Raw genomic sequence first — 25,274 nt, forward strand, 5'->3', positions numbered from 1 at the left:
AAAGAGAAATCTGCAACATGTTTCATTCTTTTATACATCTGAAATGGCTTTCTCCTTATCACAACTTAAGCTTCTGCATCTTCACCTAAACATACTTAAAGCACCTGATCGTTTCTCATCACCACACCATTACCTTGACACCCTCTTTCTATCCTATTTACCAGGAGACACAAGTGGTTGATTACTGAGGGCAGTGATCGTAGAGAGTCCCTTTTAAATAAAGGAATAGTAAAAAGTTACATTGAAATCTGTTCTGTGAGTCTCTTTTTTTGAGTCTGGGGTTGTGTGGATATCTCTGGGGTGATGTTGTTCTCACCACCTGGGCATGTTTGGCAGTCTTTGCACTTCCAGCTCTGTGGCTAATGGTTGGCAGTCCTATAACAATAGTTAATTAGTTGTTGATTAGAGATTTTTGAATGTGTCATTGGTGATACGTAGTAAAGAAACTGATGAAGCAAGATGTGATTAGTAGAGACAGGAGAATGAGGAAAGGGGTCAGGAAGGAAAGCATCCACTTCTATATTGTGTTCTCGGTCCAGTAGAGTTGAGCATAGCTGTGGGGTGAAGCCTCATTCTTCTGGAATTGGAGACAAGGCAATTGATCTCAGTATACTCTGAAACTTAAGGGAGCAGGGTCCTTTTGGGATTGATGTGTATGAAGGAACATTGTCTTGAAGTGAGGAATTAAAGGGCTTGGGGTGGGATAAGTGAATCCAATGAGGGAAGCCCTCAAGCTTAGCAACTGCAGAGGTTACAAGAATTACCTAGAAAGGGCCCTGCCATTTAGGTGAAAGAGGTGAGGGACATTGGTCTAGAGGAGAGAGAAGGATCTGGTTCCTGATGTTGATTGGGTTGGCGCATGGTCAGGGTAGGGAGTGGTCAGTAAAGTTCCATAGGAGAGAACAGAGATGACAGAGTAAGGGAGTAAGTAGGTGATTAGGGAGCAGTGAGGGTTTGAACTGGTTTGAGAGGTAGAGAGTTAGACCTGACCTACCATATGTGAACCCAAATGCCAAGACAGAAACGGGGAGAGCCTGGAGCCTTTAAAGAGCCAGAGGCAGGAGCTTTACCCAATCAAGGTGAAGTTCCTGTGACATTTTAACAAGGATGTATTTTAATGAGCGGTAAGTTCATTCTATTTTTCCTGAGGACTGGAGATGGTACAGGATATGGAAATGCCATAGAATTCTGAGAGCTTTAGATAGGGTTTAGAAAATCTAGGAGGTGTATTCAAGACCATTATCTGACTGGAGGGAGGCAAGGATTCCAAATTCAGGAATGATCTACCAGAGAAGGAAGTCACAGACTGTCTGGGCCCTTTTGTTAGTGATTGGGAATGCCTCTACCAAGTCTAAGAATCTGTCCACTAAGACCATAAAGTACCTAACTCATCTGATTTTGGGCATGTGGGTAAAGTCAAGTTGCCAGTTAGTCCTCAGGTGGGAGCCTCTGGCCTGGTGGGTAGGAAAAGGAGGGCTCTGATATTTGGAATTGGGTGTGACACTTGCAGATTTTGCAAGAAGTAATAATAGTCCTTAAGAAATGTAGGTCCTCAAGCGTGGGCTGCAGATGGGCCTGACAAACTGAGAAAGAGCTTAGCTATTAGGATGAAAGAGCTGGTGTAAATAGAACCTAATCTGTCAAGTGTCAGGGGGGTGACAGTAGGGGTGTGTATTATAGTACAAGGATTTCCTGTAGTGGGTAAGGTGAGTCTGGGCCTTGGAAGGCTGTAGCTGTAGCTGCCTCATCAGCTTGTTTATTTCCCTTAGAGATGATGGAGTTATTGGTCTGGTGAGACCAACAGTGGATAATCCCTATAGCTGTAGAGAGATGGGAGGCTTTTAGCATGGCCATAATTTGAATTGAGTTGGTTACAGACCCTCTTTTTGCTGTAAGTAGTCTATGCTCTTTCCAGATGACAGTATGGGACAGAAAGATAAGTCATAAAGCATATTTGGAGTCTTTGTAAACGTTTAGGGATTGTCCTTGTGCCAATTGTAAGGCACAAGTGAAGTCTATCAATTCAGCCTGTTGAATAGTGGTCTGAGCAGGGAGGGCCTGTGCCTGAACCACCTCAGTATCTGACACTATGGCATAGCCTCCTTTTTGGGTCCCTTCATGTAAAAAGGAGCTGCCATCTGTGTACCATGAACAGATGACCTGAGGTAATGTGCCCTCTTGCATGTGTGAAGGATGGGGCATTTGATTGGTTGTGGTTTGCTGTAGCAGTCTTTGTTTCAAATGAGATTGTGTCTCCTATGAATATTAGAAGTTATACCTATAAAATCTTACCAGCTGCCTAAAACATGAGCTGAACAAGGGCAACAACAATAGACATGCTAAAGTGGATGGGAAAAGCCTATGAGGTCTCAGTCCTACACAATGAGATACAGGCAACTAAGGAATGCTGGGAGCAGGAGAATTAGTCCTCACCAGGGAAGAGCACACACCATTTTTTTAATCCAATTCCAAGTGGTCAGCCCTGAAAACAAAACATGCATACACATAACATTATACAGCAGGTTGTACTTATATACTAGGAGTGTGTGTGTGTGTGTGTGTGTGTGTGTGTGTGTGTGTGTATGTGTAACAACAATTAATGAAAAAAAGGGGTGTGAATTGAAAAAGAGTAAGGAGAGGTAAATGGAAGGATTTAGACAGAGAAAGGGGAGGAGATAAATGATGTAATTATGTTATAGTCTCAAAAAATGAAAGGAATAATTTAAAAAATGCATACAACTCACGGTTGTCATAGCACATGTCTATTTATTGATATCTTTATACAATTATCTCAATATTTTTCCCTTTCATTGTGATCAGTGACTGAAAATAATCAATCAGACTGTAGGATTTTCCAACTTTAGAAATTGGGACACCTTTGTAACATAAATTTATCAGTTTGGAGATTTGGAATTTCATGGTCTGTTTACACTAGCATTTCATTTTGTGATTCCATGGTGCTCAGACACATCACTCCATTCCAGGCACATCCACATGACCTAGTTAATGATTGTCCCTAGTGTTCTGGATAGATTCATGCTGATAATATACAGCATTCAGGCCAGAGCTCAGAAGAAACCCAAAAGGGGCCTCATTTTCTCTTCTGGCTACTGATTTAATATATAAATGTGGATGTTATGTTTAGTCTTTTAAAGCTTAAATCTGAAAAACAAGGCAATAATAGTGTGTTATGGCTGTGAGGTAATTAGACAACGTTGTCCAAAAAAACACTGTGAGTATACATATTATTATTATTATTATTATTATTATTATTATTATTATTATTAAGTGCTAGGAGATGTTTGACAATAACTGTCATGTTTTCTAAACAGACAAAAAAACCCTATTTCTATAGATATTTATCAGCAGATACTGAATCTCTTCATATAAATTAAAATGTCACAAAATAAATCCAAAACCAGCAGCCTAACCTTAATGATTATCATCACTGTACTGTAGTTCTATTGTTCCTTGGTCTTGCACATTTCACGTCATGAATATTTTATTGTATATCTTCCCAGGTGATTTTTCTCCAAACCATTAAAATTCAACATAAAGTGAAAAATATACCACCAAAATCTCAACTGCATTAAACCATCTTTGCAAGTGGAATGAAATATAAATTGCTGTAAATTTAGTTGCTAATATTAATTGATTAAGTTGATTGTGATCAAATTAATCTATTGGCAGTAATCAAAATAAAAAGTTAAATTGGACTTTTAATTTATATACAAAATAACTAAAATTATATTTAAAACTTAATGTAAGAGCAGTAATAAAATATTTTTAGAAAAGAATATGAAAATAAAGTGCCTTAATATTGGACCATATCACACCAAGAAGTATAAACAACAAAAGTGAAAGCTAGACAAGTGATTCTACACCAAATTGAAGTGCTTTAAAATCACAATGTACACAGCCAAAAAAGTGATAAGGTAGGAAAAAATGTTCACAAGTCATGTATCTAAAGAGTATGTAAACAGCTCACACGGCTCAATAGCAAACAAAACATACAATGCAGCTTAAAACTTAACAAACAACTTAAATAGATATTTTCCAAAGAATGTATGTAGCCAGCCACCTGTCCAGGTAAGAGCATTCCACCTCACTACTTATCAGGAAAGTGAACATCAAAACCACTATGGGACACCATTTTATACCCATTAGGGTAGCTATTATAAAAAGTCAAGAGAAAATAAATATCATTAAATGTAAATTGGTACAATCATGGCTGAAAATAGTGTGGAATGTCCTCAAAAACTAAACAGAACTATCAACATTCCCTTTACTGGGTATATATTCTAAAGAAATGAAATCAGGATCTTATAAGGGCATCTACGTTTTCACAGTCATTGCTCAAAATAGACATGGAAACAATCTAAAACAGATAAACAATCAAAGATAAAGAAATTGTACTATAAATGTTTATGTAACTATGATCTATATGTGTATATATATATATATATATATATATATATATATATATATATATATACATAAAACATTCACCAATTTACTTCAGAGACAAAGATGGGCATCAAAGACACGCCATGTGATGTTTATCTTCTTTTTGGCAAAAATAGCCATTTGGGCAAGAAACTGTTCTTTCCTGACTGCTTGACAAAATGTTGTATCAACTGGACATGCAGGACCCATAGGAAGATAACCGCTGAACTTTGCAAGGCAAAATGATCCTTTAGGTTCCTGCTTTGAAGAAGAAACTGCCAGACATTCTACAGGACACAGAGAGAAGTAACTGAGAGACTCTAGGCCTATGAGCTGAAAATGGATGCCCCAACATTGCAGAAGAACTTTGGATAACTGTCCAGGTAGACAGCTGTCTTTGACATTCTAGATTTTTGGAAGTTGCTTACAATGCTCTTCCTGTTTACTTAAATAATATTATATCCTTCTGAGGTCTTTGATGTAGTTGAAGACTAGATAGTTATAATTATGGTTTTCCTTGGTTATGATAAGAGATAAGGTAGATATGAAACCTTAGACTCACAAATATAGGATAAATAGAATATTTTCTTTGAATTTGTCAAATATAAATAGACTATATATTGTAACTATAATTCTTGCTTGATAACTGTTTTGTTGTATATAATTTTACTATGTTAAAGTTAATACTTTCCTTTTTAATTAAACAGGAAAGGGGAAATGCTGTGGAATAATGCTTTTGTATACTGGTTTAATAAAACACTGATTGGCCATAGTCAAGCAGAAAGTATAGGGGGAATAAGCAGACAGGAGAATCCTGGGAAGAGGAAGGCTGAGTCAGGAGATGCCAACCTGCTGTCCAGGGAGCAGCATGTAAAGCCACAGCACACATGGCGACATATAGATTAAGAGAAATGGGCTGAGTTTAAGAGTTAGAGCCAGTCAGTAGTAAGCTTGAGCTAATGGCCAAGCAGTTTTAATTAATATAAGCCTCTTTGTGTTTACTTGGGTCTGAGTGGCTGCGGACCAGGCAGGACACAGGAAAACTTACAACTACACATTCAAATTGTGTAATATTATTCAACATTTAAAAAGATACTTCAATTTGCAACAACATGATTGAATTGGAAGATGTTATTAGTAGGAAGATTATACTGCATGACCCAATGTATATGTGGCATCTAAAAAGAGCTGAATACACAGAAACAGCTTATAAAGGTTATTATCAGGTGCAAGGAGGGAAGGTAATGGGGGAAAGGTAGTTAAAAATATGAATTTGTGATTATGTGTTATTAGTAAGTTTATAGAACTAATGTAAAACATAGGACTATAATAATATTAAGTTACTGTATAAGATATACTATACATAACAGTAAATTGTATATTATATAATATTATTGCATTAAGAATATTTGCTTAGAAAGTATATTTTATATACTCTTTCCTTCTGCCCTTTCTCAAACTAACCATGGGAGATGATGGGTTGTTTACTTTAACTAATAAAATAACTATTTCACTATGTACATGAATATCAAAACAGTATAATTTTTATTTAAAGAAGATAAAACAAATGTGAGTGCATCACCAAGAAGTGAAAAAGGAAGATCCTTTAAAATATGAATGAATAGTCATACAACATGGAGAATGGAGAAAAAAAAAGCTCTAAATCTCATAATGTGATTTTTATAATCAAAGATAACACTGATTTTTAAAAAAGGCAGCAAGGAAAATAAAAAGTTTCAAGAAATCAATTAAGACATCTTGTTTACCTGCCTTCATCACTACAGAAAATTAAGGAAATTTTCCTTGGATTTAGTTACTTAGAAGTATAGATAGGAGTGACATTTATTGAACAGGAAACCTTAAAATGGATAGTATATTTCTGTTTGATCTCTGTAAGCTTTTGGTAGATAGTAATAGAAATGATAGTATATTTTAAGCTCAAATAGGAAATGTGTTGTAAAATTTGTCATAAAAATAGAATGATAAGAATGTGCCTGACTTGGTGCAATCTCTCTTAATGAGGGTGAGTGTTTTCCACAGGGGTAACAGTCAAAGCCAATTCATGACTACATGGAACATTGTAGGCCAGTGCAGACTTAACAAAGCAGGCAGATTCAAAGGGCAGCCTCCAGGGATAAGCCTTCAATCCCTTACTATGACTTCAATGCCTTACTATGACTTTCATGACAGCTTAATATTAATGACTAAGTAAATAGTGGCCTGTTATCTGGTGTGACTCTATGGTTCTAAGTCTTTTGGTGTAGGCATGAAATATATCAATCCAGCAGCTAGGTTTTTTCACAGCAGTGTTGATTACTGGAAAGCTCTAGTCCTCCCCTGATATTATCAGAGCTGGTTTAAGCTTTGTTCTTGACCAGAGGTAACTGATTTAATAACTAGGTCTCAAAAAGATTCCATGGAGTTGACAGGAAGCCAACTTCTTTCCTCAATACAGCCTAACAGCAAATCAGTATTGGACAATGTAACTGTTATCTTTCAAAGGAACAATGATTTCACTGATTAGAGAGGACAGTCAGGTACAGTAATACTCCAGCTCCTGGACATTCTTTCTCTCTTTCCTTATGGTTTTTCTGCTTTACTATGCATGTATCTTTTTTCTTTTTCTGAAGGCCAGCATCCACACACATAAGTTGATGACACTACTACCTGCTTTTATATTCATGTATTTTCAACTTCATCAAGTATAGCTCAATTCCAAGTCCAAAATTCTTAGAGAAATAATATGATCAATTCTTTATGAATCATATTAATCTCTTTTCCAACATTCAAAGTCAGAGAGGGGCATGGTAGGATTTACACTATCATGCTTTCCAGGAAAAGGAGAAAAAATATTGTTCAAAGAACATAACTGCAACTGAAGAAATAGAATTCAGTCTGAGCCCTGACCTACATGTGTGCCTCTTCTCAGTGAATTCTGATATTTCAACCCAAGCCAGAAACACAAGCTTCATTTCTTGCCCATTTATCATCATCCTTCCCCTCTGATTAATCATTAAATCAGAGTGGTTTTGTATACTTAATATTTTTCAGGTTTTTTTTAATATAAGAGGATAAAAATAAACAATGATTAAATAGTAATCAATTAAAGACACTTTTGGCTAAATGGAGCAAGTCTTCAGCTCTGACCTTTTCAGTCGAGTTACTATATTATACTATATGATATTTACTGTAGCTTCAAGCTATGATATTAGTGAGTCTACCATGCGACGGGAGACTTTGCTTTTATTTTCTTTTTAAAGTATTTTTTTTATGTGTGTGTATACATCTGAGTACATACCACATGTGCAGATGCCCATGTAGGCCAGAAGAAGAAGTCAGATTCCCTGCAGCTAGAATTACAGGTTATGTAAGCTCTTCCACGTGGGTGTCAGAAATCAAACTTGGGTTCTTTAGAAGAGCAGAAAGTTCTCTAAACTCTTGAGCCATTTCTCCAAGTCCTGATTTTTCTTTCTTACTAAAGCTGTTTTAGTTTTGTCACATAGCTCTCTGTTAGATTTCTGCATCACGTGAGGTGTAGCAGTATGGTAACAATCAACATTACAGGCACAAGGCAATCCTCACTTTAAGAGCCTCCTTTAAGACTTGAGATAGCCACTCTATTCTCTTGGACAGCTTACTTTTTTCAGCCAACTTCCCCACAGCTTCTCTTAAATAGTTCAATTTTGATCCATCATTTGGGGAAAGTTATGACTTTAATTAAAAGTGATAGAAATTTTACCAAATTATCTTATGGAATTTTTGGAATAATCAAACAACTAAAAAAATTCTGATGTTGCATATCATATAGCTTCTGCCACAGAGACAGACCAACTCATCAGAAGCCCTTGGGATACTCTCAAATCTGATGGTACACATGTCAGGAATTGAGCAGATAAGAAGTAGTTACACCAAGCTGGGTGGTGGTGGTGCATGCCTTTAAGCAGAATCAGATGGATCTCTGTGAGTTCAAGGCCAGCCTGGTCTACAGAGCGAGATCCAGGACAGGCACCAAAACTACACAGAGAAACCCTGTCTCAGGGTGAAAAAAAGAAAGTAGTTACAATGACCATGACATCATCCTAGAAGGGTGGGGTCACATCTTTATGTTACCCAATCTCAGGCAGTGCCAATGAGCTCCCTGTGTCCTTCAGAATGAGTTCATGTTATTGTTTTAGGTTTCATATAGTAAGGTCTGTAAGACAGGACCTACCTCTGTTCCTCTATTTAACTCATACTTCAGGTCTAAAGAAGGGGGGAAGTGAACTACAATTTCTTTCTTATGTACTTCATTTCTACATTTCAAAATAACATTGCTTTGTATTTGACATCTACAATATTATAAGATCTCACTCTCTCCTCCCCTTCCTTCTTTTTTCCTATCTCTCTTCCTCCTTACCCCTTTCTCTTTAATGAAAGTGATAATTTTAGAAGCAAAGTGTAGTTACATAGCCTAGACTCTGGTTACAAGTTGATGCATTCCATAGTTCATCATCTACCCTGCCCCCCGCCCTTAGCAACTTCTGGAGTTCTTAAATATTTATTAAATGCTTTTGATATTGATGGAGATTAAACTGAAGTTTTTCTCATTTTTCCTATGGAATAAAATGGAGAATAATTTTTATGATCAGTAGCAGTTGAATCATCAGGCAGCTACATATGATAGTGTGCAAGCCTAACAGCTGTAAGAACAACATTGATGCCCATGGGGAGGTCTGCAGAGATCCACAGTGCAGAATTTACACAGCAGGATCTCAGAGAACAGCTGTTGAATCCATGCAGAAATTTTTAGCAACAGTATTGTTGTCTATTTACAATCCTCTCTAATGGGAATAGTCTCAAGATTAGCAAAAGAATATCTGCCTCTATGACATTTACTCATGGTTCCTTGAGTTACAGAGATCTTAATACAATATCCTAATACAAAATTGATTTTAACAATATCAATTCTTTAGTACTACAATATTTTGACAAAAGAAGATAACCAAATGATGATAAACAGCACACAGGAGTTATAGTGGAGGTTGGACATAGTAGGAAGCATAAAAATTATTGAAAGATGTATTGCTCATTAAACAATGGATAAATATACTTCTAGATTAATAAATTACTAGTAACATACACAATTTTAAAAAAGAAGTCAATAAATATAAAGTCAATAAAAATAAGAGGGGAACTAGAAACTCACAGTTTATAATAGTTATGCCATTCTGCAGCGTTTCACTTCAGAGATGACTGACATTGGCCATATTTTGCCAATAGGTATCTGCACATGGTCTTTTACTTTGAAGATGCTGCTGTCATGAGGTAAAGAGTCTGCAGATTTACCTCCTACTCAAAAGTTTTATTCAACAGTACCCACATGGTACCTAAGGTGCTCAACAGTGAGCTCACAAATGCCAACCTTATTCTCTGTGATTTTATAACATTTTTTTCTTAATCAACAAGGTCTACTTTCCTTACAATTTTGAGATCCAAGTAACAAGATACTTTAATTGAAGTTTAATATTCTTTACTTTAAATATGCAATTATTTAACTTTTAAAATAACATATGCTTACATATGAAACAGCACCAAAGTCAAGACAGTATGCATTTCATTAATCAATAATCTCTCATGTCCTTGTAAAGAAACCATCTGTGAGTTTCCTTCCTATATGTATGCTTATAACATAATGTCAAAGAACAGAATAATACATTGTGCAAACTTCTATGTCATATTAATTGGAAAGCTTTTGAGATTTACACACATTATTGCAATTTTAGTCATTTATTCTCAATACAGCACAGGCTTGCTTTGATCTTGAGATCCTCCTGACAGCTTCTTCAGCAGGTATGCCAAAGCGCCCAGCAGAAACTCATTTTTTATTTTTCATTGCTGAGAAGTATTCCTTTATGTGAATGTCTCTGTTTCCTTACATACTTACAAGTTAATAAACATTTGGGGTGCTTTAGGCTTTTGATAATTATGAATGAAGTTACTATAAACATTTGCTTGTAAGTCTATGGGGACATATGCTTTGCTCTGGCTCATGTGGTATGTATATATTTGACTGTTACAGTGATTTGATGTTGTTCTCTGGTATTTATGGAGTTTGCATATGAGGTGTATGGGATTGGGATGGTAGTGTGTCCATGTACAAGCATATGGAGGCCTCTATCTCCTCCAACTTATTGCTTTTAGATAGGGCTTTTCACTCAAGCTGAAGCTTATCATTTTGGCTAAGCTGCCTAGCCAACCACTGAACTCCTAGGGTCTGCCTGTCTCTGTCCACAAGGCTGAGGTTAAAGGGATATGTGATGAAGTCCAGCTTTTACTACAGTGCTGGCAATTTGAAGTAAGGTCCTCTTGCCTGCATAGCAAGCACTCTTACCAGTTTAGCCATCTCCCTAGCCCCTGCCTCAATTATTTTAAAAAGTAATTTGGCATCTAGTACTTCTAAAGTAAAGTATTAGCATTCAAATTGTTCAATGCTGGGCCCGGGGAGGGAGGCAGTGCAAACCCAGAGCTTCACACATGCCACACAAACACTACCACTGAGTCATACCACTAACACAACTTTAATTCCCAATGGGGGACACAAATAATTTAGCTTTAAGTAAGTTGTCAGCATGCAATTTTCTTACATGTGCACACATCCCTGGTATGATCTTCTGTTAGAAACACATCAAATAACAAACATTGGTGTGTCAAGATGATTCTGCTGAGATTGTTTTGTTTTGGAGAGATTGCAAACTTTTTCCCCTGGTTTCTTAATATCATTGGCTACTTTTTTTTTTTAACAACTAGACAAATACTATTACAATGTATAAATAGTTTAGCAATTGCTTTGTGGGTTTTGTTTTGGTTTGGTTTTATTTTTCTTCTTGTCTCACAACCTCATCAACTCCTGGATATCTTTACCATGGCAGTATGAAGCAGAAGAGGTATCAGATCAGTTTGGGAACAGTAGTCAGTCACCTAGAAGCATTTAATATAGCAAGCATGTTCTGAATATCAGTCATCATAATGTATCCTGGGAAGATAAAAATTAATAAAACATGGAAACTGATTCTAAGGAGCTATATTGCATAAATAAGTTCTCTTGAACAATCTCACACTATAGTTTTGCAGTAACAAAGGCTTAAACAAATTACCAAGGGAAGATGAATCAACAGGTGAGGGTGTCTGCTGCTGGGCCTGACAACCTGGGTTTGATCCTTAGAACCCATGTGGTAAAGGCAGACAACCAACTCCTAAGAGTTGTTTTATGACCTCCACCTGCCCACCATGGCATAGTGCACAAACACACACACATACATACACACACACACACACACACACACACACACACACACACACACACACAGAATAAAATTAAATAAATAAATGCCAAGAAAAATGACAGTGAGAGATATAAACTCTAACTCTAGGTGCTGGAGAGATGGCTTAACATTAAGAGAAATTGCTGCTTCTCCAGAGGACCCAAATTCAGTTCTCAACATCCATATCTACTGGGTGGCTCACAACTACCTGTATGTAACTCCTTCTCCAGGATTCACACCCTTTTCTGGACTCTTTGGGTATCCATTGGCACATGGCATGCACATGTGTATGTAATTTTTTAAAAAATAAGTAAATAAAGAAACTAACGTCTAGCTGGAAGCCAGCCATGGTGGCACACACCTTCAATCAATCCCAGTACTCAAGAGGCAGAGGCAGGCAAATCTCTGAGTTCAAGGCCAGCCAGGTTTATAGAGTCAGTTCAAAGACACATAGAACACTGGTCTTGAGAAATAAAAATAAATAAATAAAACAAACAAAAATGTCTAGCTATAAAGATTGGAGTTCTCAGAAAGAAGTGAAGATAGAATTTTATATAAATACTTACAGATGAGGATTCTCTGGTAACATGAAGTGGCTAGGGGTGAACTACTGAGAGAAAGATCTCTGCTGACTGGAACCCATACATTTTGCTTATTGCAAACACACATTTATTATTTAATCTGTACAATAACTTCATGCTATAGAGACTTTTTATTATTTTAGTTATAATGTTTCCTAAATATTTGATTTCTTTCTTTTGTTCTTTTCCATAGCATATTTTAATTTATTATTTTTATGTTTTATTTATTTCTTGAAAATTTCATACAATGTATTTTGATCACAGTCTTTCTCCTCCAACTCCTCCCAGATCTCCCTACCTCTATACCCATACAACATCATGTTTTTTCTCCCTCTTAAAAAACAACAACAACAACAAAGGAAACAAGAAAACATGGAATCCTGTTTTCATTCCTGGGCATGAGGTTGATAAAGCCAGTGTCACTCCACTGAAGAAAACTAGTTTCTCTCTCCCAGACCTATCAATTGCGAAGTTTCTTGGATAGGGATAGGAGTTTGTGTTCACTTCTTCCCCTCTCCCATGCCAGGATTTTGTCTGGCTTGTGCAGATATTGTGTATGTTATCCCAGTCTCCCTGCTTCTGCATGTGCATTGACCATGTTGTGTCTGGAAAATGCTTTTTCTTTGAAGTCATCCACCACCTCTGGCTTTTGCAATCTTTCTGCCTCCTCTTTCACATAGATGCCTGAGTTTTGAAGAGTGTGGTGTGACAGAGGCATCCTGTTTAAGGCTTAGTACTCCAAAAACTCACTTTCTTTGCACATTGTCCAGTTTTAAAAAAATTGAGCGGTCCTTTTATCCAGTTTTAAAAAAATTGATCAGCTACTCCCATAATATCTGTGCCACTAATGTGCTAATGGATATTTATTTCAGGAAGGTTGCTATTGTATGACCCGTCCCGTGGGCCAGGTTATTGGGGAGACCCGAGGAGGCACCTCCTGAAAGATCAATGGGGGCGAGAGAGAAAGGAGACCAGGCGCATAAAAGGAAGACAGAGTCAGTCTGAGTCGCATCAAGGTCTCGTTTATTGACTGGGTATTGAGGCTTATAAGCAGGGCTTCAGGCAGGGAGGGGGAGTAGGGGAAGCAAAAGGAGAGAAGAATGGAAAATTCCTAAGGAAGGGTGAGGTTGCTTTGGTCCCAGGCCCCTGCAGCTGGCTGATTAGCAGGTACTCCAGGAAGTTGTACAGCCCGCGGTTAGGCCAGGAACCTGTTTTTGCAAGGTTTGATAAAGTAAGGAAGGTCACACAAAATTCAAGACACAGCTGTCCAGAGTCGGTCTCCAACAATTGTAATTCTCAGGGTTCATAGCTGGGTAAGATTAGTGATTACTTTTTTCCTCTGGTACCATGTAGCACTATGAATGCTAGTCAGTAGGGGTCAAGCTCCAAGTTGAACATCAGCTCAATTTCTCCATGTTTGATGACATAAGTAAATGTAGTATTATCAGCAATATGGTTTTACCATCAGGTTGCAGAGGATAACCAATAGTATTGGCAGTATCCTGTAATGTTTGAGAGGTATCTATAGGAGCCGTTTGACCAACAACACAAAAAATATGACCAGTTTCTGGTAGTGGTGCTTTTATTTGGTAGCATATGATATCTAGTTGAAGTATTGTCTTCTCCATTATATGGTAACTGCATTTAAACTCCTTTTATATATACATATATAAAGATAGATATCTTTTAGAAAGCTTCTATAGTAGTAGATTTCCATATGACTTTTCAAAATGCCTTTAGAATTAGTTGTCCCTCCCCATATTCTCTTCCATATGTTGCCCTCCCACCTGTCCCCATTTAATTCTCTTTTTCTAATTTTCCATTGTGTCCTTTGTAGCACTAATAGACTATTCTAAAGTTTAGAATATTCTAGTATTTAGAATATTAGCATTTTATTTTAACATATAAAATTGAAATTTGGAAACATCAAGCAAATTATCCAAAGTCATCTAGGTTGTGCATATTGGAGCAGAGATCTAGATAAAAGCTGATTCAAGGCAGACAGTTTAATCACTGTACAGAACACTTAGAGAAATTCTCATATAAATCTACATTAATTAAGTCCATAAATAAATGATAAACAACATAGAAGATAAAGGGACAGCATTAAAAAAAATGCAATAATTCTACTTGCTAAATCTTATCTCCTTAAACCCAGCCCCAGGAGCTATGTGTAACTTGAATCTTAAAAGGTTTTATTGCCGGGCGGTGGTGGCGCACGCCTTTAATCCCAGCACTCGGGAGGCAGAGCCAGGCGGATCTCTGTGAGTTCGAGGCCAGCCTGGACTACCAAGTGAGTTCCAGGAAAGGCGCAAAGCTACACAGAGAAACCCTGTCTCGAAAAACCAAAAAAAAGGTTTTATTAATAAAAAACACAGAGCCAGATATTGGGGTGAAAGCTGAAAGATCAGAGGAACAGAACAAGCCAGCCACATTCTTACCTCTACGAAATCCTCAGCCTCCAGAGAGTGAGTTCCTGTTTCCTCATGCCTTATATACCTTTCTCTGCCCACTTATATACCTCTCTCCCACTTCCTGGGAGTGTGCTTCCCAGTACTGAGATAAAAGGTGTGTGCCACCACTGCCTGGCTCTGTTTCCAGTGTGGCCTTGAACTCAGAGAGATCCAGACAAATCTCTGCCTCCTGAGTAATAGGATTAAGGGTTTGTGTCACCACTATCTGGCCTCTATGTCTAATCTAGTGGCTGGCTCTGTCCTCTGATCCCCAAGCAAGTTTATTAATGTTCACAATATATCACCACAGCTATGAGGGTGAGTTGCAACAGGGATTTAAGATTCTAAGTTCATTGACATTATAAAGTGGTTCTGTCTCTTTGTTTACAGAGTCTGCTGCCTCTACCACCATAAGACTCCCACTGAAATGAAATCCAGTCATAGATTTCAAGAATCTTCAAAATGTCAACAAAAGCATTTCCTAGCTGAAGCTAACCTAGGATGTCTAATTCTATTTCTACAAGTTAAACAATCAATCAGTATTGAGAGATGCTGGTGGCTTCGACATGACTGAAAATTTGCTCATGACCAAAATTTTAATCAGGTACGAATTTACCCCCTGGGCCTTATATATTTGAACAAAGGGTATCAAATCAATATGCATGCTTATTTATTTAAAACCACCAATTTTTAGAATGTTCATTCTATGCTCAGCAATCACACAAAGGTACAAGTTTTATAGAGATATTCTGAATCAGAAATCTATTGAGCTAAGCTACATCTAAGACAGATTTCTGCCAGGATCCCTTTTCTGGCAGTGTGTCTCCCTGTTAATGACATTCAGAATTCTTCAGGAAGCACAAAACCTTGAAATTTGCAACCTATAAGAAAACTGGGCTGTCTGCTCCATTTCAGTTTTTACATGTTATCTATCATTCTTCTCTTTCTTCCCCTCATTGTCAACAGTCAGGACCCTGAGAGGATTATTCCAGTTTATGTTCATGGGATTTTCACCAAGAGGGAAATGACCCGGTAACTTTGTGAGCCTCTAGTGGAGCTGGAAATGGCCTACCTTTCCATCATTTTCATTACAAGGACTATGCCTCTGTCTGGGAGGGATGATGACTCACCAAAAGCAGTCATTCCCAGTTGTAGGCTAACTATAAATAGGCTAGTAGCTGTGCTAAATTGGAAAGGTGTTTTGTTTTGTTTTGTTTAAAATATAATATTTGCCAAAAGAGAGTAAACGGAAGCAAGCACAGCTTAGTAAAAAGAAAATATAAAAGGCCCTTTCTTTCTGCTTCTGTGGACTGCTTTGTTCTGCTGCTAGGGTGGGCTTTCTGGCAGCCATGCTTTCCTGCATGTGTGAGCCACTGTATAATTTGAAACTTAGGCAGAAACCTGTGTCCAACACCTTCAGCTGTTTCATTAACTCAGTTACTTTTGATCTCTACTCTTCTTTTAGTTCACTGGGAACTTTGAAAAATTCCTGTTCCTTTATTTTTGGTTTTTCTGAGCTTTCATTCTGAAATTATAATAAGCAAAACAAGAAAGTTGAACCAATATAAAAACTTAATAGGCCAAAAGATTCATGTAAATAAAAAATTTTCAAGCCTCAAAAGATTTTTTTCTATCATTTTCCCCCAAATATACAGCCCCTATGGATTACTTAAACAGTGGAGAAATATGAATACATAGTAAATAAAAATGCTCCTTTTTAGCTTTATTTTAAATAAAATTCTAGAAAAAAACACTCAGTACCAATGGCAATTGAAACTAGTCTTCAGCAATATATGTGAGCAACTATACTTTAAAATGCTTATGATGGCTAATGTTAGCACCTTGACATAGAATCACTTGGGAGACTAAAGTCTGAGTATGCCTGTGCATAATTATCTTGATTGCATTAATTGACATGAAAAGACCTGACCACTGTAGGAGGACCATTCTCTGACCAGAACCCTGAACTGTGTAAATGAGATTGGGAACTGAACACAGTGTGTATTCACCTTCCTCCGTTTCTTGATTATGAGATCAGTATTGATGGGAGCCATAAGCCTAAGCCACCCTTGACACATATGCTGCCATATTTGGGTTTCTCTCCTCTTTTCTTAGATCTAGGCCTTGCTTAAGTCTCCATAGCACCAGAACCTCTTCTCACAGATACCAGAACCTCTTCTCAGATATCAGGTGAATGAGCTGCAGTTAAGCAATTAGGCAGTTAGACAAGAGTAGATAGATAACCCCCAGAGCAACATTCCCTGCTGGCCGAACAGCCCATAATTAAGACCCTTCCTGCTTGCTACCCCCCATTACTAAGTCCCTTCCTAATTACTAAGTCCCTTCTTGCTCTCAACCCCCTTTGCCTACCTATATATGCCTTGAGAGAAAAATAATATTTTGGAGCTTGATCAGACATCCTGTCTAGCTCTCATTCTTTATGTCTCTTGTCCCTCTCATTCGGTGGCCCTCCCTTTAGGTCCCCGCTGAAGACCCCGCTGGCCAAGGCACAGTATAACCAGCTGCTGCAAACTTGCACCCCTGTGACTTTCCAAACCAACAGGAGAAACTGTGAGGAAAAAAAAAAAAAAACAGTCTTCTTTCCTAAAGTTGCTTCTATCTGGGTACTGTCACAGTAGCAGAAATATAACGAAGACAATAATAATCACCATGTACTGAAACTAGACTCCTACTGACTTTTTTAAAGGAAAATGAGGTTAGATTTCAAAACTTTCTAAAGAAAGCTAGAAATCCATGAATATGAGTAAAATAATTTAATTTTTAAGTGCTAATAACTGGAAAGTAAAAGTAAAGCATCTTGCAGCCTATTAGGGAAGCAAAATGTGAATTTAGGCATCACGTAAGATTGTGGGATTTCAGTCTGAGACCACAGGAAAGCTATCTAATGTATAATTTAAATTGTTACCTTTGTTCAAATCAGCCCACTACTAACTGATCAGTGTCTGACAAGAACTGACATCTTAATGTATCTAACAGTTATTGTGTTTTATGCCTTAATAGTCTAATCTGATTCCTTAATTTTATTAATCAAAATTTTGTTAATATATATTAATATTAACATATAATAATATATAATATTATATTAGGCTACAGAGAAATGTCTAACTGGCAGTGTCTGATTAATTAGGTTCCATATTTTCCAAGCATGGCATTTTATGAAAAGAGATGGATATTAGCAAAACTATATTCAAACAAGCCTCTTGTAAGTCAGATATTAGTGTCAAAAAAGAAATCTTATTCCAAACCCTCAATCCCTTAAAACCTGCAATCCTGCATAAAAGGTCTTGTTAACAATAAAGATTTTTGCTTGTGTAAGTCCCAGCAAGTTTTACTTATTCAAATAAAAGAATAAACAATTTTAAGAATTTTAGCATTAAGTGTATTTTTGTGTTCTCTGTGATCTGAATGTTTACTACCAAAATCTTGTATAGAAAACTTACTTCCTAATGCAGCAGTGTTGGGATATGTGTTTAGTGGAGAGTGTTTAACTCCCAAGGGGTCATTTCTCAAGAATGTGTTAATACCATCATAGAAAAACAATGCTGGCAGATTGATGCAAGCTGCAGAAAAATGTAGTAGAATTCAGCTACTATGAAAAAAGATACTAATTGTAAGGTCAAGGACTTTTCCAAAGGTCAAGTCATGGCTTAAGGAGTCTTGGTAATATTTTAGCTTTTACACATGTATTAGCCAGTTCCTACAATGACTTTCTTTTATGCTATGCATGCCTCCAAGACCTTTTATTTCAGTATTTTACCTGAAATACTTCTCAAGCATCCTAGGCCATAATGGCAAACAGTCTCCTGAACTAAAGTAAACACCTTAAGGTAAATACTACCTAGGAGAGAGGCAAGGCTAGGTGCATAGCTTTGCTTCTTATGCAAATGAAGCTCAGACCCTCCTTGCTTTCACAGGCCAAGTGGCATTCCAGAGCACTTGACTCAGAACAAAAGGATTTTTTATGTACCAGGGGCAATGAAGGAATGAGGCAGGTTTCCTAGCTTGGAGCAGTGTGGCCCAGTCAGAGGAGAAAGCAGCAAGGCAGAGTTTTTGCAGATTATAGATGGACTGAGTTAGGTCAGGAGAGTAGAAAAGAAAGGGAGGAAGATGTATGGAGGAATGGTTGGAGACAAAGATGAGGTTGAGATGGAAAGAGCTTAGTTAGAACTAGGACAATGCAAGAAAAGGAAGAGACAGAGAGGAGCTCAGTGTGAGAACAGAACAAAAGCTGTGTAGAGAGAGAACTGACTCAGAAAAATAAAGCAAATGAACTAAGAGTTTTGCATACATAGATTCATTTAATATCATCAAAGATTAGATTATCAGCTAGTTGTAGACATAAGGATTATGTCCTTAATTACGTCACCAGCCTGTGACGGTGTCACAGCCTAAAAAGCGGGTGTGCCCTCTGTGCGGTCTCTTTTCTGCACTCTCTCCTTCCGTTCTCTTATCCTCCGTGCAGTCTCTCTGTTTCTCTGTTGCTCTCTCCCTCTCTCTCCCCCTTTCTCTCCCAATAAAGCTTTAAAAAGGTAACTATGGCTCGTGACTCTTCCGTCACCGATACATCCAGCATTCTGCTCTGTCAGCATGGCCACCTCTTAACCAACAGTAGATTCTTCCCAGACCCTTAGAGAGGGCTATTGAGGGGCTGGACCCAAAATAGTCCTCGTTAACAGAAATGGGTAGTGACTCTTGTACCATTAATGAAAGAGTTCATTCTCTTTTGTCCATCTGCCTCTTTTCAAGGGAAGAAATGGCCAAAGTCCTCTCTTTACACCAGATGCATCTTCACCTTGTTTTCCCCATCCTCTGGCTTTGAGAAAAATGCATCTGTGCTTTTCCTTGTTTGTTTGCTTGCTTGATAAGTCTCAGCAGAAAATCTTTTACTTAGCCTTAGGTGAAACAGTGTTGTGATAGTTTGAAAAGTTTTTGTAATTTCACTGATGTGAATTGATTTCTTGATTAAATATGCAAATATTTTCAACACAGACAGAGTAAAACCTTTCTAAAACCAGCTTCTCTGATGAAAATAACCAAAATTTTCTTATGCATGTGATTTTTTTCCTCCTAAGCGTCACTAAAATATGACACTTTTAAGAATGACTCTCACCCTGTTAGTTAATTGGTAGCGCTGTGCCCTTACCCTGCAAGGAAATGTCAAGAAGCACGACAGAATCCGCTAATAAGAGTTTTATTACAGATAAAGGGACAGAGAGTGCACAGGCCTGTGGAAGAGACACGTGTGTGGAGAAGAAGAACCGGGAACATGGCGCCAGTTTTTAAAGGCTGGCGTGCACAGGTCGATGTCACTACTCCATGCATGCACGTAGATCACATGGCTATGTTGCGTGCCTACGTTGCCATGCAACTTCACAAATCCTGGTCACGCGAGATGCCTTGACCCAGAAATGGCTACCTGACCTGGAACTGGCTAGGCGGAAGTGTCCGCTGGGCATATGCAAACACGCCCGACCATGGGGGCATGTTGTGAACCCTTCACACCCCATTCCTATTGCTCTTCTGCCCCCTGATTAACTTTGTAATGGCTTCAAGTCAATAGCTGGGATTCTATCAGTAGTATAAAGCCTGGTTCTTATTCTTCTCACTAAGCTAATCAAATAAATTTCTCTTCATCCACACTGCTAACAGACCTTCCCATCTTCTGCTTAGGCTCTGCAATCAGCCTCCCAATCAATAATCTTAGTCCCCTTCTTACCTGATTGCTTTCTATAATGCACTTTTAGCTATTCTTCTAAAATAAAATGACATTTCACCAGCATGCTTTGAAATTCACCAAGATCCTTGCACTGAGTGACTTAATAATAAAGTCTAACTGAGCTCTTTCAGTTCCTGGCTCCACTCTACCTTTATAACCTCATCCCTTTCATAGTCTTCTGTGTCTTTAATTGCCTACACCAATATATCCTGTTTTCCTCAAAATCTCTGAATTTTCCACCTGAAAATCATGAAAACTGAAATGCCACAGAGCATTTTAGTTTTTTTTATTCTCATTATTCTTATTTATATTTTTGATTTCAGGTTATATGTATTTTCTTCAAAACATGGTTCTATACCCTTCCTTAAGTACCTGTCACTTCCCCTGACACATTGCTATTCTAGTTCATCCTTCCCACAGGATCACAAGCTAGGTAGATCTAGATCTAGATCCACTTTATTCTTCCAAGGTCAGTCATAGAGCCTGAGACATAGAATTAATCAGTGCACGCTTGCTGAATAAATATGAAATAATGACATTCACAGTTACCAGGATCATAGGAGAATTGCAGTATCTTCACAGCCTCTTGTTTATATATTATGAAGCTAACTATATAAATATTTTCTAAAGTAAGTCCTTCTATGAACAAGACTTTTAGAGTCTTCCAAGTGCTTTCTGAATCATACATTTCTACAGAAACTCTAAAAGAAGTTGGTATTACAATAGTTAAGAAAATTGAGTTTCAAAGAAGCCATGTGACAATCAGTTGCACAGCAAGGCATGCAACTCAAACATTTCAGATTCTGAGACCAATAGCTGCTCCTAATTGCACCTCACTGATTTTTCTCTACTCATTATTTTTGTTGTTGTTTAAGGAATGCATATATTTGCATGCATGGCAGCTTATCTACCTCTCAATTATGCATAGTTTAAATGTAATTAAAATGTATGCTCAGATAGTACATATCAACTAATAACAGAACAAATAGTCCACACATGCTCTAAGAATCAATAAGTAGTGTTATGGAATCTAGAGTCAGCCAGAAATAGCAAGTTACTGCAGAAAAATAAGAAATTAACAGTATATCCCAAGAAGACTCTGTGACCAAAGCTACTTTTCCCTGGCAATTTTTTAAAGTGTACTTTCATATATACTTACAAGTGTCCTTAAGGATCAATGATTTACTTATTCAACAAAGATTCATATATTCTGTGTTTCAACTTGACATATAAATAAGTACATCACATAATTCTCTTGAAGGTGTAATATTCTAGTGGAGGTGACAGATAAGATAAGCAAATAAGTAATTATAGATGGCAGTATTTGTAATAGGGAAAATTAAAAAAAAGTGTGGCACGGAACTGATAGTGAGGATGTACTTTGGAAAAATGGTGATAAAGGTACTTCTGCAGAGATGTTATTTGGTCTTCAACCTCACAGTTAAAAAGGAATTTGAGTGAGGAATATAAGAGATAAAAGGTCAGAGATATGGAAGAACAAGTGAAAGATTTTAACATAAAAGACCATGTTTGTTTTTCTTTCTAGATCCAACTGCTGAATTCAGATACTTAGCAAAAGCAGGAGAGAAGGCTTGAGACCCTTCCAAGGTGGAAGTAAATGTTTCTGAGGCACTGGAGAGGAAAAGTGGGTCTAGTAGTTATTTCTCAATTTACTTCTTAGTTGATGTCACTATGTGTCACAACACTCTGTTCCTTGGTATCTTAGTTAGGGTTTTTATTGCTGTGAAGAGACATCATGACCACAACAATTCTTAAAAAAGAAAACATTTCATTGTGGTGGCTCACTTACAGTTCAGATAGTCCATTATTGATCATCATGGTGAGAAGCAAGGCAGCATGCAGGCAAAGGCAAGCATGGTGCTAGACAAGGAGATGAGAGTTCTTACATAGTCAACTCATAGTCAACAGGAAGTAGTCTGAGACACTGGGCAGTATCTTGAGCATATATGAGACCTCAAAGCCCTCACCTTCACAGTGACACACTTCCTCCAACAAGGCCGTACCAAGTCCAACAAGGCCACACTTCCTAATAGTGCCACTCCCTTTGGAGGTACTTTTTTTCAAACTATTACACTTGGGATGCTAATGTGCAAACATTGCTGTTTCATATACCCATATAGTACAATACTTACATTTATATATGTTCAAGTTATAAAATACACAAACATGTCTGAAAGAGTTTGGTGTATCATATGTTTCATAAATGGAATCTGATTTCAAATACCTCAAAGTACCATGCTATTTAGTGGAAATAAAAGAAAAGATACTTTAGATACTTTTAAATATTAAAACAAATCCATTATTATCATGAAATTTCATCTGTCAGTGGGTTGCAAGAAGGAGTCAAATAATAAGAGCCAGGGCAATATGTGATTACCAGAGCCCAGCCATCCTATTCCAGCAAGCCCTGAATATTCCAACACAGCTGAAGCACAAGAAAATAATCATAAAACCAACTTTATAATGGTGACTGGGGTCCTTAAAGAGGAAATGAATAAATCCCTTAAAGAAATTGAGGAAAAGACAACTAAAAAATGGAAGAAATCAATAAGTTTCTTAATGAATGTCAAGAAAAAATAAACAGTTGATAGAAATGAATAAAATTGTTCAAGACCTGAAAAGGGAAATAGAAGAAATTAAAAAAAAAAAAAAAAAAAACACAATCTGAGGGAATTCTGGAAATGGAAAATCTAGGTAAGTAAACAGGAACTACAGATGCAAGTATCACCAACAAACTACAAAAGATAGAAGAGAGAATCTCTGGTACTGAGGACACAATGGAAGAAATAGATACATTGGTTAAAGAAAATGTTAAAACAAAAAAATCCCGACATAAAATATTCTGGAAATCTGGGACACTATGAAAAGGCCAAACCTAAGAATAATAGAAATAGAAGGAAAAGTTTCCTAGCTCAGAGGCCTAGAAAATATATTCAACAAAATCATAGAAGAAAATTTTCCTAACATAAAGAAGGACATGACTATAAAGGTACAAGAAGATTACAGAACAGTAAATAGATTGGACCAGAAAAGAAAGACCCCCCCCCCCCATATAATAATCAAAACACTAAACACAGAGAACAAAGAAAGAATAGTAAAAGCTGCAAAAGAAAAAAGCCAAAGAACATATAAAGGCAAACCTATTAGAATGGAGAAATTGAGAGTCAAAAGGGTATGGACAGAGGTGCTGTAGATTCTAAGAGATCACAAATGCCAGCCCAGACTACTATACCCAAGAAAACTTTCAATCACTATAGATGAAAAAATTGAGATGCTCCATGACAAAATCAAATTTAAACAATGTTTATCGACAAATCCAGCCCTATAGAAGAAGGTACCAAAAGGGAAACACCAACCCAAGAATGTTAACTACACCCACAAAAATGTAAGCAATAAACTACCCCACACCAGCATAACCCAAAGAAGGAAAACACACACAAACACACAGTACCACCATCACAAGTACAACAAAATAACAGAAATTAACACTCATTAGTCACTGATATTTCTCAATAAAAAAACACAGACTAACATAACAGATACAAAAACAAGATCCATCCTTCTACTGCATAAAAGAAACTCACCTCAATGGCAAGCGTAGACATTATCTTAGAATAAAGGGTTGGAAAAAGATTTTCAAAGTAAATGGATCCAAGAAGCAACCTGGTGTAGCTATTCTAATGTCTACCAAAGTAGATTTCTAAACAAAATTAATCAAAAGAGATAGGGAAGGACGTTTCATACTCATCAAAGAAAAAATTCCACTAAGATGACATCTCAATTCTCAACATCTATACCCCAAACATAAGGGCACCCACATTTGCAAAAGAAATACTACTAAAGCTTAAATCACATGTTGATCCTTACATATTGTAGTGGGAGACTTCAATACCCAACTCTCACCAATGGACAGATCATCTAGATAAAAACTAAGCAGAAAATACTAGAGCTAATAAATGTTATAACCCAAATAGACCTGGCAGATATCTACAAAACATTTCACTCAAACACAAAAGAATATACTTACTTCTTAGCACCTCCTAAAACATTCCCCAAAATTGTTCACATACTCTGTAACAAAGCTAGTCTCAACAGATACAAAAAAAATAGAAATAACCCCATACATTCTATCAGAACACCATGGACTAATGTTGGATTTCAACAACAGAAATAATAGAAAGTCTAAAAAACTCATGGCAACTGAACAAGTCTCTACTGAATTACCACTGGGTCAAAAAAAAAAATAAAGAAAGTAATTAAAGACTTCCTAGAATTCAATGAAAATGAATGCACAACATACCCAAATTTATGGGACAAAATAAAAGCAGTGATAAGAGGAAAATTTATAGCATTAAGTGTATTCATAAAGAAATTAGAGAATTTTCATACCAGAGGCTTAACAGCACATCTGAAGCTCTAGAAAAAAAAAGAAGAAAAAAAAAAGAAAACACACCCAAGAGGAGTAGAAGGCAGAAAATAATCAAACTGAAGGCTGAATCAACAAAATTAAAACAAAGAGAACAATACAAAGAATCAATGAAACAGAGAATTGGTTCTTTGAGAAAAATCAAGATAGACAAGCCCTTATCCAAACTAACTAAAAGACACATGAAGAATATCCAATTTAGCAAAATCAGAAATGAAAGGGGGGACATAACAATAGACACCAAGGAAATCCAAAGAATCATTAGGTCATACTTCAAAATCTTATCCTCCACAAAATTAGAAAATCTAA

General features: G+C 37.0%; 1 protein-coding gene across 2 annotated transcripts in view; it reads left to right on the forward strand.

Moving 5' to 3' along the window:
* Nucleotides 1–18,172, forward strand: part of Gucy1a2 (guanylate cyclase 1 soluble subunit alpha 2) — a 479,074-nt gene extending 460,902 nt beyond the window's left edge. For both annotated transcript variants that reach the window (XR_008221288.1, XR_008221289.1), the window contains 2 exons: nt 15,172–15,385; nt 17,261–18,172. The gene's annotated coding sequence lies outside the window, so the exon portion shown is untranslated. The remainder of the gene's footprint in view (nt 1–15,171; nt 15,386–17,260) is intronic.
* The last annotated feature ends 7,102 nt before the right edge of the window (nt 18,173–25,274 follow it).

Source organism: Peromyscus californicus, unplaced genomic scaffold (assembly GCF_007827085.1).
Source record: "Peromyscus californicus insignis strain IS unplaced genomic scaffold, ASM782708v3 Scaffold_11__1_contigs__length_118956290, whole genome shotgun sequence".
NCBI lineage: Eukaryota > Metazoa > Chordata > Mammalia > Rodentia > Cricetidae > Peromyscus > Peromyscus californicus.